The sequence below is a fragment of the Triticum dicoccoides genome, chromosome 3A (assembly GCF_002162155.2).
Source record: "Triticum dicoccoides isolate Atlit2015 ecotype Zavitan chromosome 3A, WEW_v2.0, whole genome shotgun sequence".
Classification (NCBI taxonomy): domain Eukaryota; kingdom Viridiplantae; phylum Streptophyta; class Magnoliopsida; order Poales; family Poaceae; genus Triticum; species Triticum dicoccoides.
Window position 1 is genome coordinate 321906221 of NC_041384.1, and position 19263 is coordinate 321925483.

Sequence of the window (19263 nt, forward strand, 5' to 3'; positions counted from 1 at the left end):
GTTCGGGGAGAAAAAAATCAAAGAGAGGGATTCATCGTGTTTTAAGATATGGAGCCGCCGCCAATCCCTAAACTCTCTTGGGAGAGCCGATCTGGAGTCTGTTCAGGGCTTCAGAGAGGGGAATCCGTCGCCATCGTCATTATCAAGCTTCCTCCATCACCAATTTCATGATGCTCACTGCCGTGCGTGAGTAATTACATCATAGGCTTGCTGGACGGTGATGGGTTGGATGAGATTTATCATGTAATCGAGTTAGTTTTGTTAGGGTTTGATCCCTAGTATCCACTATGTTCTGAGATTGATGTGGCTATGACTTTGCTATGCTTAATGCTTGTCACTAGGGCCCGAGTGCCATGATTTCAGATCTGAACATATTATGTTTTCATGAATATATGAGAGTTCTTTATCCCATCTTGCAAGTCTATAGTCATCTACTATGTGTTATGATCCGGCAACCCCGAAGTGACAATAATCGGCACCACTCCCGGTGATGACCGTAGTTTGAGGAGTTCATATTCATTATGTGTTAACACTTTGGTCCGGTACTCTATTAAAAGGAGGCCTTAATATCCCTTAGTTTCCAATAGGACCCCGCTGCCACGGGAGGGTAGGACAAAATATTTCATGCAAGTTCTTTTCCATTAGCACGTATGACTATATTCGGAATACATGCCTACATTACATTGATGAACTGGAGCTAGTTCTGTGTCACCCTATGTTATAACCGTTGCATGATCGATCGCATCTGACATAATTCTCCATCACTTATCCAATGCCTACGAGCTTTTCATATATTGTTCTTCGCTTATTTACTTTTCCGTTGCTATTGTTATAATCACTACAAAACACAAAATTATTACTTTTGCTACCATTACCACTACTATCATATTACTTTGCTACTAAATACTTTGCTGCAGATATTAAGTTTCCAGGTGTGGTTGAATTGACAACTTAGCTGCTAATACTTGAGAATATTCTTTGGCTCCCCTTGTGTCGAATCAATAAATTTGGGTTGAATACTCTACCATCGAAAACTGTTGCGATTCCCTATACTTGTGGGTTATCAAGACTATTTTCTGGCACCGTTGCCAGGGAGCATAGCTCTATTCTTTGATTCACTTGGGATTTACATCTGCTTATCATTATGAAGAACTTAAAAGATCAAAGAACCAAGATTTTTCCCTAAACTACGAGGGGAGGTAAGGAACTGCCATCTAGCTCTGCACTTGATTCACCTTCTGTTTTGTGTAAGCTTGCGACACCTAAACCTGCTTCTGCTATTGATTCTGATATGTCACATGTTATTGATGATGCCACTACTGTTATGCATGATACTTATGATGAAACTACTTCTATGGTTGATACTAATGTGCCACTTGGTGAATTTCTTGATGAACAACATGCTAGGGCTAGAGAGAATGAAATTATGGAAACTGATAATATTGATGAAAGTGATGATGAAGATTCTCCCCCTATATATGAATTGCATGTTGTTCCTGAGGGTTATGTTATGGATGAAGAAACTGCTAGAGATTTCTTAGCTTGCAATGATAGATCTGATCTTAAGAAACTATTAATTAAGCTTAAATAAAATTCTCTGAATGCTGGAATGAAATATGATCCTGCTTATGCTACTTCACCTATCTTTATTACTGATAAGGATTATGATTTCTCAGTTGATCCTGATATAATTAAGTTGGTTGAATCTAATCCTTTCTATGGCTATGAATCTGAAACTGTTGTGGCACATCTTACTAAATTAAATGATATAGCTACCATGTTCACTAATGATGAGAAAACTCTCTACTATTATATCCTTAAATTATTTCCGTTCTCATTAAAGGGTGACACTAAGATATGGTTTAATTCTCTTGATCCTGGTTGTGTGTGTAGTCCCCAGGATATGATTTACTACTTCTCTGCTAAATATTTCCTCGTTCATAAGAAACAAGCTGCTTTAAGGGAATTATATATTTTTGTACAAATTGAAGAAGAGAGTCTCCCACAAGCTTGGGGGAGGCTTCTCCAATTACTTAATGCTTTCCCTGATCATCCTCTCAAGAAAAATTAAATACTTGATATCTTTTATAATGGACTAACCGATGCTTCCAGAGATTACCTAGATAGTTGTCTTGGTTGTGTTTTCAGGGAAAGAACTGTTGATCAAGCCGAATTGCTATTGAATAATATGTTGACTAATGAAAATAATTGGACACTTCCTGAAGAAACTCCTAAGCCAACTCCGAAGAAAAGGGGTATTATATTTCTCAGTCCTGAAGATATGCAAGAGGCAAAGAAATCTATGAAAGAAAAAGGTATAAAAGCTGAAGATGTTAAGAATTTACCTCCTGTTGAAGAAATACATGGTCTTAATTCATCACCTATTGAAGAAATACATGGTCTTGATAACCCGACACAGGTAGTAAAGGTAAATTCTCTCTATAGATATGATAAAGTTGAAATCCCTCCCGCTAAGTTTGCTAGCAATGCTTAGATGAGTTTGATGATTTTATTGTTAAACAAGAAAACTTCAATGCTTACGTTGGTAGACAATTGAAACATAATGCTTATATGATTGAACACTTGGGTGATTATATGGATAATGTGAAAGGTGAACTTAAACTTATCAGTAAACATGCTTCTATGGTTACCACTCAAGTAGAACAAGTACTTAAAGCTCAGAATGATTTGCTCAATGAATTAAATAATAAGAAGAATGATAATGATGTTAGAGTTATGACTAGAGGTGGTAAAATGACTCAGGAACCTTTGTATCCTGAAGTCCACCCTAAGTGAATTGAGAAATATTCTTAGAGAATTAATATTGATGCACCTAGTCCTTCTAAAAGGAAGAAAAAGAAAAATGATTGGACTTTGCATGCATCTAGTGAACCTGTTGTTGACACACCTGAGAATACCAATGATATTTCTATCTCTGATGCTGAAACACAATCTGGTAATGAACATGAACCTAGTGATAATGTTAATGATGATGTTCATGTTGATGCTCAACCAAGCAATAATAATGATGTAGAAGTTGAACCCGTTGTTGATCTTGATAACACACAATCAAAGAATCAATGTTATGATAAGAGTGACATTGTTTCTAGGAAGCACGGTAAAGAAAGAGAACCATGGGTTCAGAAACCCATGCCTTTTCCTCCTAAACCATCCAAGAAAAAGGATGATGAGGATTTTGAGCGCTTTGCTGAAATGATTAGACCTATCTTTTTGCGTATGCGTTTGACTGATATGCTTAAAATGAATCCTTATGCTAAATATATGAAAGATATTGTTACTAATAAAAGAAAGATACCGGAAGCTGAAATTTCCACCATGCTTGCTAATTATACTTTTAAGGGTGGAATACCAAAGAAACTTGGAGATCCAGGAGTACCAACTATACCATGCTCCATTAAAAGAAACTATGTTAAAACTGCTCTATGTGATCTTGGAGCCGGTGTTAGTGTTATGCCTCTCTCTTTATATCGTAGACTTGATTTGAATAAGTTGACACCTACTGAAATATATTTGCAAATGGCTGACAAATCAACTGCTATACCTATCGGTATTTGTGAGGATGTGCCTGTTGTGGTTGCAAACGTTACTATTTTAACGGACTTTGTTATTCTTGATATTCCCGAGGGCGGTAGTATGTCTATTATTCTTGGAAGACCCTTTTTGAATACTGCAGGGGCTGTTATTGTTTTCACCAAAGGCAATGTCACTTTTCATGTTATTGGTAATGAGCATACAATACACTTTCCGAGGAAACAACCTCAAGTCCACAGTATCAATTCTATTGGAAAATTTTCATCGGTTATTTTTGGAGGATTGGAATTTCCTCTTCCTATTGTCAAGAAGAAATATGATATTCTTATTCTTGGGGACGTGCATATCCCCATTGAGGTAACCTAGTGTTATCTGAAAATTCTCCGGTTTCATGCAATTCGGGATGTGTTTGTTAACAAGACTTGATCAACCTTGTTAGTGGATTTCTTTTGAAGAGCATGAGATGGGTGAATTTAGAAAACACAAATCTCTGTACCCTCTTTTTACTTTCTGTTATTTATATTAAATAAAGCAAAAAATAGTAATTTCTGTAAGTTTTCTGAATTATCCATGCAATAAAAAATACCCCGAAAATAAAAGTTCTCGAAATGCCCTGAAATTTAAATATGATTTTTTGTAATATTTAAGAATATCTGGCACTGAGAACACATCAGGGGGAGCAAGCACGTGGCCACGAGGGTCTAGGGCGCGCCCACCCCCTAGGCATGCCCCCCTGCCTAGTGGGACCATGGTGGCTACCCTCCACTTATTCCAGCCACCACACACTCCTTCTTCCTCCCAAAAAATCACCAGCCAGCTCAAGCACGAGTTCTAGCTCATCTTGCTACGATTTTTGATCCCTAGCTCAAAGCTCCATTCACAAAACTTCTTTGGGGGATTGTTCTTTGGTATGTGACTCCTCCAATGGTCCAATAAGTTTTTGTTCTAGTGCTTTATTCATTGCAAATTTTTGCTTCTTAGGTGACCTTGTTCTTGAGCTTGCATGTCAAATTTATATGGTCAAAAGTAGTTTTAGTGCATGATATATCTTCTAGGTACTTGTAGGAGTAGTTGCTATCAATTTTGTTGAGTTTGGTTCACTTTTATTTTGAAGTTACTAAAAATTTCAGAAATTTTTCAGAGGAAGAAATATGTTTAGGAAAATGTAACATGGTGGTTCTTCAAGGAAGCAAGGACCCAGACCTTCAATACGCGGTGCGAACGATGAACCACCGAGGGATGCTCAAGTTTGGCCTTGTGAATGGCCGTCAGAGGACTTCGAAGCATATGTGTGTAATGCCGATCTTGAGAGCTTCATGGCAGATAAGTGCCACCAGTACCACTACCTCATTGATTCCTTTGTGAGAAGGTTTGAGTTTTCATCATCACGCAATTCTAAAACTATCCTGTTTGATCTTTATGATAAATCTTACACCATGGAGTTAGAAGATTTTAACACTGCTTGTAAACTCCCACAGTGGGGTAATTTAGTGAACCTCGCAAATCTGAATATAGAGATTTTCTTGCTAGTATAAGTGTGTGGGAATCTAGAGATGTAACACAAGCCACCATAGGGAGCATTCATTTTCCCGCTATACATTATTTTGCTCTCTTCATAGGAAGATGCATAAATGGTAAGCATGAGGCATGTCACATGTGCGTGCCAGATCTTAATGTTCTCAAGAGTGCTATTTTAGGAGATAGACAATATAACTTGGGGGCTATTGTTGCACGTAGGTTGCATAATAATAGTATTCATGGAGATTCCTTTGGTGGAATTTATGCAACTCGTATAGCTAACTTTCTTGAGATACCCATACGTGGGGATGATATTGAGTTGCCTCCTTCTTATCTAGATTATGATGCAATGGTTCATCATCAGTTTGTTGAGAGGAATGACCTGTCCCTCCAGTACCGACTAATCTTTGACAGACGACGCACCTATCACGTCGCTCTCCCTCCTCCCGCTTTCTTTGACTTTCAGGCAAAGGGGAGATATGTTATAACTAGGGAGGAGGCAAACGAGTATAAGAGGAGGACGGAGACAGCTCGCCTCCAAGCGGCAGCTCATGAGGCAATAGCTGCTGCATCACAGTATGACCCCAACTACAACTTTGGATATCCGCCAGGCCAGCCGTGGCAGTAGACCAACTTAGGACAAAAGCCTAAGCTTGGGGGAGTACGTATTTCTCACTGACATTACATTCCTGTTCACACACTCATGCTAGTTGTCGGTGCTCATACTTTTTCATTGTAATATCCATGCTAGTTTATTTCCCTTTTTATGCTTTCTTGTGTGTTTGATAAACCTTAAGAAAAAACCAAAAAAATTTGTATCTTTTAATTAGTTTACTTTCCATGCCTATAGTAGTAGTAATTAAAAATCAAACCCAAAAAGATTTCTCATTCTTATTTTGTTCATTGGGAGCTTTCTCGTGTAAATAGTCTTGTTTCTTTTCTTTGGGGGTCGAGAGGAGAAGACCATAATGAAAATGTTGAGTGGCTCTCATATGCATTATTGTTGATCTAACAAGAGCCCATATTACCTTGTCTTCTCTCTTGAATTGAATGCTTGCAGATTCCAGATTAGTCCAATGCACGTGCACTATTATTATTATCCACACCATTCGGTTGTGCAAGTGAAATGCAATAATGATGATTATATGATGAACTTATTGAGATGAGAAAAGCTGGTATGAACTCGACCTCTCTTGTTTTTGTAAATATGATCAGTCCATCGTTCCTAATTCAGCCTATTATGAAAGAAACATATTTGCAATGACAGTTAGAGATTGTAGTTGCTTATGCCATGCTTAATTAGCTAGGATCTTATAATGGTATACCTTGCGTGCCAACATGCTATTAAAATGATTGTGATGTGGTATGATAGGGCGGTATCCTCTTTTGAATGATTTGAGTGGCTTCACTTGGCACATGTTCACGCATGTAGTTGTAACAAAATCAACATAGCCTCTATGATATTTATGTTCATGGTGTATTATATCCTACTCATGCTTGCATTCGGTGTTGATTAATTTTAATGCATGTTCATGACTGTTGTCGCTCTCTAGCTGGTCGCTTCCTAGTCTTTTTCTAGACTTCACTTGTACTAAGCGGGAATACTGCTTGTGCATCCAATTCCATAAACCCCAAAGTTATTCCATATGAGTCCACCATACCTGTCTATATACGGTATCTACCTGCCGTTCCAAGTAAATTTGTATGTGCCAAACTCTAAACCTTCAAATAAACATTCCGTTTTGTATGCTCGAATAGCTCATGTATCAACTAGGATTGTCTGTATCTTCCATGCTAGGTGGGTTATTCTCAAGAGGAGTGGACTCCGCTCCTCACTCACGAGAAAATGGCTGGTCACCGGGATGCCCAGTCCCATGCTTTATGCAAATCAAATCAAAATAACTTGAAACAAAACTCCCCCGGGACTCTTGTTAGTTGGAGGCACCCGTTGTTTCGGGCAAGCCATGGATTGATGCTTGTTGGTGGAGGGGGAGTATAATCTTTACCATTCTGTTTGGGAACCAACTATAATGTGTGTAGCATGGAAGATATCGAGATCTCTCGATTGTTAGTTTGATAATGAAAGTATACCGCTCAAAATATTATTCATATCTATTTCAAAACCGAGCTCTGGCACCTCTACAAATCACTGCTTCCCTCTATGAAGGGCCTACACATTTACTTTTATGTTGAGTCATCATCCTCTTATTAAAAAGTACCAGTTGTAGAGCACCTCTGTCATTTGCATCCATTACTGTTAGTTTACATTGAGTATGACTCGGTCTCTTTTACCATGAATTACAATGTCTAGTCAGTCCTTGCTCTTTAAAGGTGCTCTGCATTTATGTTTTGCGGTCTCAGAAAGGGCTAGCGAGCTACCATCTTGTCATATTTTTGAGAAAGTGTTGTCATCCGAGATTTGTTATTATTGCTCACTAGCTGATTATGCCATTGATATGAGTAAACATGAGACCTAAATTTTATTGTGAATATGGTTAGTTCATAATCTTTGCTGAAAACCTGAATGCTGGCTTTACATATTTACAACAACAAGAGCAAACAGAGTTTGTAAAAGTTTTTCTTTATCACTTTCAGTTTATCAACTGAATTGCTTGAGGACAAGCAAAGGTTTACGCTTGGAGGAGTTGATACGTCTCCGTTGTATCTACTTCTACAAACACTTCTGCCCTTGTTTTGGACTCTAACTTCCATGATTTGAATGGAACTAACCTGGACTGACGATGTTTTCAGCAGAATTGCCGTGGTGTTATTTTTGTGCAGAAATAAAAGTTCTCAGAATGACCTAAAAATCAATGGAGATTATTTTGGGAATATATAAAAATACTAGAAGAATCCACGTCAGGGTCCCACACCCTGTCCACGAGGGTGGGGGGTGCGCCTACCCCCCTGGGCGTGCCCCCTGCCTCGTGGGCCACCTGACGCTCCACCGACCTCAAATCCAACTCCATATATTCGTGTTCGTGGAGAAAAATTCAGAGAGAAAGATTCATCATGTTTTACGATACAGAGCCGCCGCCAAGCCCTAAACTCTCTCGGGAGGGCTGATCTGGAGTCCGTTCAGGGCTCCGGAGAGGGTAATCTGTCGCCATCGTCATCATCAACCTTCCTCCATCACCAATTTCATGATGCTCACTGTCGTGCGTGAGTAATTCCATCGTAGGCTTGCTGGACGGTGATGGGTTGGATGAGATTTATCATGTAATCGAGTTAGTTTTGTTAGGGTTTGATCCCTAGTTTCCACTATGTTCTGAAGTTGATGTTGTTATGACTTTGCTATGCTTAATGCTTGTCACTAGGGCCCGGGTGCCATGATTTTAGATCTGAACCTATTATGTTTTAATGAATATATGAGAGTTCTTGATCCTATCTTGCAAGTCTATAGTCACCTACAATGTGTTATGATCCAGCAACCCCAAAGTGACAATAATCGGGACCACTCCCGGTGATGACCGTAGTTTGAGGAGTTCATGTATTCACTATGTGTTAATGCTTTGGCCCGGTACTCTATTAAAAGGAGGCGTTAATATCCCTTAGTTTCCAATAGGACCCCGCTACGACAGGAGGGTAGGATAAAAGATGTCATGCAAGTTCTTTTCCATAAGCACGTATGACTATATTAAGAATACATGCCTACATTACATTGATGAACTGGAGCTAGCTCTGTGTCACCCTATGTTATAACCGTTGCATGATCGATCGCATCTGACTTAATTCTCCATTACCGATCAAATGCCTACGAGCTTTTCATATATTGTTCTTCGCTTATTTACTTTTCCGTTGCTAGTGTTACAATCACTACAAAACCCAAAAATATTACTTTTGCTACCGTTACCACTAGTATCATATTACTTTGCTACTAAATAATTTGCTGCGGATATTAAGTTTCTAGGTGTGGTTGAATTGACAACTTAGCTTCTAATACTTGAGAATATTCTTTGGCTCCCCTTGTGTCGAATCAATAAGTTTGGGTTGAATACTCTACCCTTGAAAATTGTTGTGATCCCCTATACTTGTGGGTTATCACCCCCACCCTTGTGGGCCCCTCGAGACTCCACTATCCTATTTATTCCGCTTATATATTCTCAAATGTTCCCAAACCAACCAGGAGAGCCACGAAAACACTTTTCCACTGCCGCAACCTTCTGTACCCTGGAGATCCCATCTAGGGGCCTTTTCCGGTATCCTGCCGGAAAGGGGATTCGATCACGGAGGGCTTGTACATCAACACCCTTTCCTCTTTGATGAAGCGTGATTAGTTTACCACAGACCTACGGGTCCATAGCTAGTAGTTAAATGGCTTCTTCTCTCTCTTTGATTCTCAATACCATGTTCCCCTCGATGTTCTTGGAGATCTATTCGATGTAATCCTCTTTTGCGGTGTGTTTCCCGAGATTCGATGAATTGTGGATTGATGATCAACTTATCTATGAATATTATTTGAATCTCCTTTGAATTCTTATATTCATGATTTGATATCTTTGCAAGTATCTTCGAACTATTGATTTGGTTTGGCCAACTAGATTGGTTTTTCTTGCAATAGGAGAAGTGCTTAGCTTTGGGTTAAATCTTGCGGTGCTTGATCCCAGTGACTGAAGGGGAACCGACACGTATTGTATTGTTGCCATCGAGGATAAGATGATGGGGTTTTAATCATATTTCTTGATTTTATACCGCTACATCCTGTCATCTTACTTAATGTGTTACACTGTTCTATGAACTTAATACTCTAGATGCAGGCAGGAGTCGGTCGATGTGTGGAGTAATAGTAGTAGATGCAGGCAGGAGTTGGTCTACTTGACACGGACATGATGCCTATATTCATGATCATTGCCTTAGATATTATCATATGTTTGCGCTTTTCTATCAATTGCTCGGTAGTAATTTGTTCACCCACCATAATATTTTATATCTTGAGAGAAGCCTCTTGTATAACCTATGGCCCCGGGGTCTATTTTCCAACATATAATCTTCTATTTCCCATCATATAAGTTTCCAATCTACAATTTTAGTTTCCTATTTACTTTCTTTGCAATATTTTACTTTCTCTTCCATAAACCAAAAATATTACTTTACTGTTTATCCATCTCTACCAGATCTCACTTTGCAAATAACCGTGAAGGGATTGACAACCCCTTTATCGTGTTGGGTGCAAGTTGGCATTTGTTTGTGCAGGTATTTGGTGACTTGAGCGTTGTCTCCTACTGCATTGATACCTTGGTTCTCAAAACTGAGGGAAATACTTAATCTACTTTGCGGCATCACCCTTTCCTCTTCAAGGGAAAAACTAACACAAGCTCAATAAGTAGCAGCCAGATTGCCATGACCTTCTCGTTGCCATAGGCCGCCTCGATGCTCACCTCATAGAGCTGCAGGAACTCGCTAGGGTCAGGGGTGCCATCGTAGAGGGGAGGCATTTGTTTGTGCAGGTATTTGCCAGATGACATGGCGCTGCTCTGGGTTGAACGTGCTGCAGCCGGTCGCACTCATCGGGGCCCGTTGTGGAGGTGGAGCCTGATCTTGGCGCTCATGCAGTGCCACCTCAGGCGGTACGCGGTCTTGACGTGGCGGTGCTGGGAGAGCGCGCCTCTCCTTGGGGCCGCTACACCACCTGGCAGCTTTCCTCGTCGCACAGCGACGCCCTATGTGGCGGGTCACACCGTGGAGCCTCACGCCTTGTCTCAAGGATGACGTCTTGCCTCGAAGGTGGAGGAGGCGCATCGTGGGCCATGTCGCCCGCAAGAGGTGCCGGTGGAGGCAGCGAACCGGATGGCGTAGGGGCCTCTCCCGCGGTGCTGATGAGCTCGGCGATGCGGTCTAGCTAGTCCTTGTAGAGATCATTGGCCGGGTGATAGGGCAGGAGCTCACGGGCCATGAGCAACACAGCCCGCGCGTTCGCCAGTCCTCGGTTGGCGTAGGATGATGAAGCGGCCGCCGGAGTCAGCGACGGAGTGGCGGTGCGCCCATCACGCCGCACAGAGGGCTGCAGCGACAAGGCCTGCTACTCATGGGCCGTGGGGTTGGTGGTAGTGTTGGCCGCATGTGATGGGGAATGACGGGGAGCACCATTGCCCGTAGGAGCTATCTGGGCGACGCAGGCGGTGAGGGCGGCCCGACACTTAGGACGAACTCGATGAGCATCAGCCATGGGGATGGCAAAACGGCGGCGGATCGACCAGAGGAAGAGAGGCTTTGACGCACCCCTACCGGGCACACTAAATGTCGGATTCGGGGCTCTATAGACGCTAGATAGATTCGAACTCTAGGGTGCGTGCGAAGAAATCAACCTCCCATGTCTGCTGCTACCTCTTGAGCATGCATTGGTTTTCCCTTGAAGAGGAAAGGGTGATGCAGCAAAGTAGTGTAAGTATTTCCCTCAGTTTTGAGAACCAAGGTATCAGTCCAGTAGGAGACAACACACAAGTCACATAGTACCTCCACAAACAATCAAGAACCTTGCAACCAACGCGATAAAGGGGTTGTCAATCCCTTCACGGTCACTCGCAAAAGTGAGATCGAATAGAGATAGTAAAGTAAATATTTTTGGTATTTTGTTGTATAGATTGGAAAGTAAAGATTGCAAAATAGTAAACAAGATGCGATGTAAATAAAAGAGATGTAATATAATAGGAAAGAGACCCCGGGGCCATAGGTTTCACTAGTGTCTTCTCTCAAGATAGCATGGATTACAGTGGGTGAACAAATTACTTCTGAGCAATTGATTGAAAAGCGCATAGTTATGAAGATATCTAAGGCAATGATCATGAATATAGGCATCACATCAGTATCAAGTAGACCGAAACGATTCTACATCTACTACTATTACTCCACACATCGATCGCTATCCAGCATGCACCTAGAGTATTAAGTTCATAAGAACGGAGTAACGCGTTAAGCAAGATGACATGATGTAGAGGGATAAACTCAAGCAATATGATATAAACCCCATCTTTTTATCCTCGATGGCAACAATACAATACGTGCCTTGTTGTCCCTACTGTCACTGGGAAAGGATACCGCAAGATTGAACCCAAAGCTAAGCACTTCTCCCATTGAAAGAAAGATTAGTCTAGTAGGCCAAACTAAACAGATAATTAGAAGAGACTTGCAAAGATATCAAATCATGCATATAAGAATTTAGAGAAGAACGAAATAATATTCATAAATAATCTTGTTCATAAATCCACAATTCATCGGATCTCGGAAAACACACCGCAAAAGAGTATTACATCGAATAGATCTCCAAGAACATCGAGGAGAACTTTGTATTGAGAACCAAAGAGAGAGAAGAAGCCATCTAGCTAATAACTATGGACCCGAAGGTCTATGGTAAACTACTCATGCTTCATCGGATAGGCAACGGTGTTGATGTAGAAGCCCTCCGTGATCGATTCCCCCTCTGGCAGATCGTTGGAAAAGGCCCCAAGATGGGATCTCACGGGTACAGAAGGTTGCAGTGGTGGAAAAGTGGTTTCGTGGCTCTCCCAGATGTTTCTAGGGTATAAGAGTATATATAGGCGAAAGAAGTACGACGGTTGAGCTACGAGGGGCCCACGAGGGTGGGGACACGCCTACTCCCCCTGGGCGCGCCCTCCTGCCTCGTGGCTTCCTCGTGGAGTTCCAAACTTTGACTCCAAGTCTTCTGGATTGCTTTCGGTCCAAGAAAGATCATCACGAAGGTTTCACTCTGTTTGGACTCTGTTTGGTATTCCTTTTCTGCAAAACTCTAAAATAGGCAAAAAAAATAGAAACTGGCACTAGGCCTACGGTTAATAGGTTAGTCCCAAAAATAATATAAAAGAGCATATTAAAGCCCATTAAACATCAAAAATAGATAATATAATAGCATGGAACAATAAAAAATTATAGATATGTTGGAGACGTATCATCTGCCAACTCGTCGATCTCACGACCTAGCTCGATGGACTGGAAGGAAATGGGACACAATAGTTTTACCCAGGTTCGGGCGACCTTGCAGTGTAAAACCCTACTCCTGCTTTGTGGTGGATTAGCCTTGAGGTGGGCTGAGGATCAACTAGTACAGTGGTAGAACGACCTCAGGAGGTGTGCTCTTGTGTTTGTGTGAGCTGGTGCGGGTGGTCTGAATGATCTGTCGTCTTGGATTTGTCCCCTCCTATGACGGTGGCTAGGCTATATTTATAGTGGCCTTGGTCCTCTTCCCCTAGAACAAAGGCAGGAAGGGATACCACAACAGCCAAATTTGAAGGGGGACAACTAGTACATCTTAACCTGACGAAAGGTGGTCCTCTCCTACAAAGCTTCTGGTCATGATGCCGCGGTGGTCTCGGCGATGACCTCCGTCCTGCCATCTTGGCGGTCTTGGTCTGGTTGCACGGAAATGGAAACCTTTGTTGGTTGATGCCTTGGGACTCCATGCATGTGCTTGCCTCTTTAGCACCAAAGAGGAAACCTATTGTACTATGCCCGCTGGCGCCAGCCTGGCCTTGGTCATCATGGCTTGCGTCATCCGAACCTCATGAGGTGAGGGCTTGCATGGAAATCTCCGCTCCTCAGGAGCCATCCTAAGGAGGCTGCTCCTTTCGGAGGTCTTGGCATCGTCCGCCTCACGATGGTCTTGTGTTGTTGGTGCTTAAGATTCCATACCATGCCGTTGATGGATCCATCCCATGGGCCTTAGGCCGGCAAGTCTGGTACCCCAGTTCCCAGAACGTTGACAATTTTTGATCCCTATAGGTAGCGAAAAGCATCATATAACCGTTCTTGGTCTATCTCGGGAGATAGGTGAGTAAAAAGTTGTGCATTTCAAGAATGGGAATATGTGTGTTTGGGATATAGAGAGATTTGTGCGAGTGACATGCCCCCGAGTTTCTTATGTTTTGTCGAAATGTCGATTTATTTCCATTTTGGTGAATTTGGCGCAAACTCAATATGTCCTATTTTTAGGCAAGGTCATGCCAAATGTTTATATGACTTTGATGCATGCATTTATTTTGTTTCCAACCCTTTTGCTTGTTATACCATGTAGTCGGTCATGAAGGTGAGTGGATGGAAGATGGAGCGATACTTGCAGTCCACGATGATGGACATGTATGCAAATAATCGGACTAGGGTTAGATGTCCGTGTACAAGATGCAAAGGAGTCCTTTTGGACCCTTTTGAGCGTGGCAATTTGAAGGCACACCTACTGATGTATGGTTTCATGGATGGCTATACTTGGTGGATAAGTGAAGATGATGATGAGGATGTCCACATCGGAGGGAATAACGACAAGGGGCTAGACAAAGAGATGACTAATCGACACGAAGACGATGGTGCTGGACATGGCGGCGGGGAAGAGTCTAGACATGACGACGGCGGAGAAGATTCCGAACACGGCAAAGAAAAGTCCGGACATGGCGGAGGAGAGGCGGCGGTAACGCCATAGTCTTCGACCCTACGAAGTGCAGTCGTGCAGGACCCTCATATTCGAGACCTCCTTTGCAAGAGTATGACTAGAGAGAGAGAGCCGCTTCTAGAGAGGAGGCCAAGCTGGCGCAACTTGAAGTAGACTCGAAGACTTCATTGTATGATGGTTGCGATCCCGAGGTGACCGCTTGAGTTTCACGCTCGAACATCTAAAGACAAAGGCCAAAAAAAGGACAGACAAAATCATCGATGATCATTTGAAGTATCTACAAAATAAAGTTCTTCCCGTGGGGAACCTGTGTCCTACTAGTGTCGAGGAGGACAAGAAAATCGTTTGCCCTTTTGATTTACTGCACATTAGGTACCACACATGCATCAACGATTGCATCACTTATCGGGGGGAGCACACGGAAAAAACCAGCTATCCAGTGTGCAATGCTTCTCGATACAAGAAGGCAGGAAAGAAAGCTCCTCGGAAAGTTGTATGGTACTTTCCGATCACTCCCTGTCTGCAGCGGTATTTCGTAGACCCTAAGGAAGCAAAGCGCATGCACTAGCACGTGGAGAGGAAGAAGCCCGACGATGGAGATGATCCGAAGCTGAGACACCTCGCAGATGCTAGACAGTGGAGAGCATTGAACGCCATATATGGATTTCCTGTAGAAGATCCAGTGAACATCGTGCTTGGTGCGAGTGTCGGATTATGGGTTCTGGCAAACCCTTGAGGTTCGAACATTGGGTGCGCACAAAGCTCTCTCCCTAGCTCACTCTCACAACGATCTGAAAGCCTAGCTCACCGAACCCTAGGAACAAGTGACACGAGAGTTTATACTAGTTCGGGCCACCGTTGTGGTGCAATACCCTACTCCAGTGTGGTGTGGTGGATTGCCTCGTGGGCTAAGGATGAACTAGTACAGTGGATGAATAGCCTCCTAAGGAGAGGTGTTCTTGAGCTTGATGAGCTGGTGTGCTTGAGGATGGTCCAAATGATCCGTCTCTAGATGAGACGATCCCTAGCTACGGTGGTGGCTAGTCCTATTTATAGAGGCCCGGGTCCTCTTCCCAAATGTTTAGGCGGGAAGGCATCCCACAACGGCCAATTTCGAAGGGGGACAACTAGTACAAGTTATCTTGACAAAAGGTGGTCTTCGCCTGCCAAAGGCTCTGGTGGTGACGCCGCCGTGGGCTCCGCGGTGACCTTCGTCCTGCCGTCCTGCTAGTCTTGGTCTTGTTGCAACAATTGGGAAACCTTTGCCTAATGCTCAGGACTCCTCGCCTGCGCCTGCCTCCTTACAACAAAGAGGAAACTGGCACTTTGCGCTCGCTGACGCCCGCCTGGCCTTGGTCGTCATGGCTCATGTCACGTGGACCTCGCGAGGTGCCCCTTGCATAGATATCTCCGCTCCTCGGGAGCGAGGCCGCACAGGGGAGGTCTTGGTGTCGTCCTCCTCGCAAGGATCTTGAGTGGTTGCTGGTGAAGAGGGGTCGTATAAGGCCGTTGGTGGAGCCGCGCCCTGGGCCGTAGGCAGGCAAGTCTGGGTTCCCCCGTTCCCAGGATGCCGGCAGTAGCCCCTAGGCACAAGGCGCGCTCGGACTTGGCTTCGAGGCGAAGCCAAAGGGCAAGTGTGGAGCACCGCGGGCCCCAACCGCCTACAGCCTTGACACGTGGCGACTAACAGGACATTGGCGTCTCAACTTCCCCATGCTGCATTGATATCCGCCTGCCTAGGCAGCCACCATTGGCTACACAACCCCACCTTCATTGTTGGCAGCACACTCCCCAACTCCTCTGTCTTCTCAAAAGAAACAGTCTCCTCCTCCAACCCAGCCAGGATCCAACCCCCTCCATTGCCATGGTGCAGAGCCGGAAGAAGAAGGGAAAGAAGACGCCCCAGGCTTCAACCGAAGCACCGCAGGCCTTCGAGCCCGCCATCGAGCGGTCGATGGTGCTCAATCAGGAGGCAATGGACGAGGTCTGCCCAGCAATCACCGCCGACTTCAACAAATGGGGGAAGATGGTGGCTTGGCCCGCATCTCGCGCCGCAGTAGACAGGACAACCACCGAGACCCCCATTCATCTTCACGCCCTTTGGGCTGGCCTGATTGCCCCTTTCTCCGCCTTCTTCAACGCCATTCTCTCCGACTTCCAAATCAATATGATGCATCTGGATCCCTAGTCCATCATCCTTCTCGTCGTCTTCGCCTTTGTCTGCGAGGCCATGGTGGGCATTGCTCCATCCGCGGCCTTACTTCGCCACTTCTTCTCGTTGCATCTGACTGACCCTCGGCAGCAATCTGGATGCTTGAGCTTCCAGGCCGTGGCTGCGACGTCCGGTGCGGGGATTGACTTTGAGCATTCGCCGTTTGTGAGCGGGTCCCGGAGGCAGTGGGTGTTCGTGGACATCGGCGTGCGCAGCCCCCTACTCTTGCTTCCGACGGCATCAGCTGCTCCCAGCTCCGACTAGGGGCACGAGAAGCTCACTGACCCGCGTCTTGCCCATGTCCGGCGCCGGCTAACAAGGCTGAAGGACCTTGACGTGACGGCGCCCATGGTGCTGAAGGAGTTCATCCGGTGCTGCGTTGCTCCGCTACAGTGCCATTTTTGTTCAATGTGGACCTTCTCCGATAGTAAGGACCGCATGAGGCTTCATGAACCCAGGCTTCCTCTTGAGGCGCAGCATACTATGCTTGAGCTCCTGACAGGCGACCCATCGCTAGCCGATATGCGGAGGAGGGCTGCCTCTGGTACTGCTGCTCGAACACGGTGGAGCTCACGAGGCAGATGCCCCCTTTAGATGAATGGGGGCTTCGCCCGGCCGGCCTAGAAGGGCCTCGCGAGAGCCGCGTCTTCGTGGCCCCTTGGCCACCGCTTGCACGGTGCCCGTCCAGAAGTGGGTGGAGGGGGCAGTCGCCGGTGAACACCTGCAGCGCGGCCGCTGAGGAACCGACGTTGCTCGGGGCTCCTGGATCATCGTTAGTTATGGATCGAGAGAGCCGTCTCGAGGAAGCGGCAGCAGGGGCGACGCAGTCCGATACTCCTGAGGCCGAAGCCCTCGAGGCCCTGGCGAGTCGCCATGAGGCGGGGACTGGGGACTCCACACGGCCTAGCGCTCCTGTGGTTGCCTCCTCAGGAGCCACACCAGGCACGCCCAGCATTGATGACCAACTTCGAAGTGCTCCATAAGGGGAAGGGGTCTTCAAGCTGAAGTGGTGATGCCTTCCGGCCATTGAAGGAGAGGAAGTACATTGCCATAGACGAGTGAGTACCTTATCTTTGTAATTTTCCAGCGCGGCTTCTCCTAACCGTAGTTCCTCAGGGCCCCGTCTGCCAAGGCAACGAAGTCTCCCGAGAAGTGACCTCCACCAGCTTCAGGCCCTCTGCTGACCATGAGCTCCTTGTGTCGACCTGCCGTGCATGGTGCAGGGCCTGCCGGGGAGGTGGATGCACCGTCCTAGCGCCTAGAAGTTGCACTCTTGTCGTTCCTCCTCCGAGGTCCTACCTGGGGCGCGGAGAGCGTGCCAAGGGCCCCGCCATTGGTCATTGCCCGCGGCTAGACGACCTCGGCACTGGCCTCATCTTCGAGCGGCAAGGACCCGCCCCATCGGTTCTCCGCCGAGGTCCGGAGGGCGGGCCGAAAGGCACCGGCCTCTAGGTCCCTGCTGGGAGCAAGCGAGCCGCTTCAAACTTCTTCGACGACCCCTGGCACGGAGGACGGTCCTGGCCGTGCGTTTGAACTTGCGCGCAAGCGCGGTGCCGTCCATCATGAGCTCTTCCGGGAGGCAATGGGCACGCTGAGCCGGCTCGGGGAAGAGCTTGTGGATGTTGACGCCCGTCTGGAAACCGAAGGCCTGTGGCCGGCGAACGAGTGGGACCAGCTGAAGGTGGCCATCGACCTCGGGTGTCTCCAGCGCGACCACGCCATCGTGATGGCTGAGGCATCCCTTGCTACCTCGCGTGAGGCCAGCACCCGAGCCTTGGAGGAGGCGAGGGAGGCTGACCGCTGCCGTGAGGCGGCAGAGAATTGCGGAGGGGAGCTCCGAGCTCTAAACGCCTCCCTAGAGCACCAGGTTGAGGCACGCAGGGCTGCCTTGCCGCCGATGAAGGGGTCGCCTTTTGAAGAGGAAGAGATCTTGAAGCACGGGGAGGCGCTGGTGCTAGAGGCCACGGAGCACAGCCTTGAGCTTGAGAGATTGGAGATGAGGGAGCGCCAGGTCGCCCAGGCAGAGGATGCCGCCAGCGGGAGTGAGGCCAGGTTCCAAGAGGAAGTCGACCATAGGGTGCCGAAGGCTCATGCGGACCTTGCCAATACACACGACCTGAAGCTGAAGATGGTGGAGGTTGGGCTGAGGGCAGAGCCAATACCCTCAGGTCAAGGCTGGACGGAGCGGAGCGACGCGAGAAGGCAGCTGCGGCGGCCCTGATCTCTGTCCAAGCCGAATTGGTGTCTGCCCGTGCCGAACTGCTCCCGCTTCAGCGGCGGGTTACAGATGCTGAGTCCCTCACGCAGCAGAGCAGGGAGGAAGCGCTCCGTCGGCGGGCGTTGTAGCGCGAGCATGCTCCCAAGCTTCTTTCCCTCAGAGCGGTGGCCAACCGGGGCTGGGCGCCATCTGTGATGAGCACGCCCCTCATCCCCATGCAGAAGACTATGCCAGCCATCTCCGCTTCTTCACTGGCGTCGTGACACGCTTGGAGGACCGCGCCCAGAGGGCTCATGAGCTTGTTGAAGAAAAAAGCCGAGGACTTCTTGGGCACGTGTTCTCCTGCGTTTTCAGCCATCTCCAGAGCAT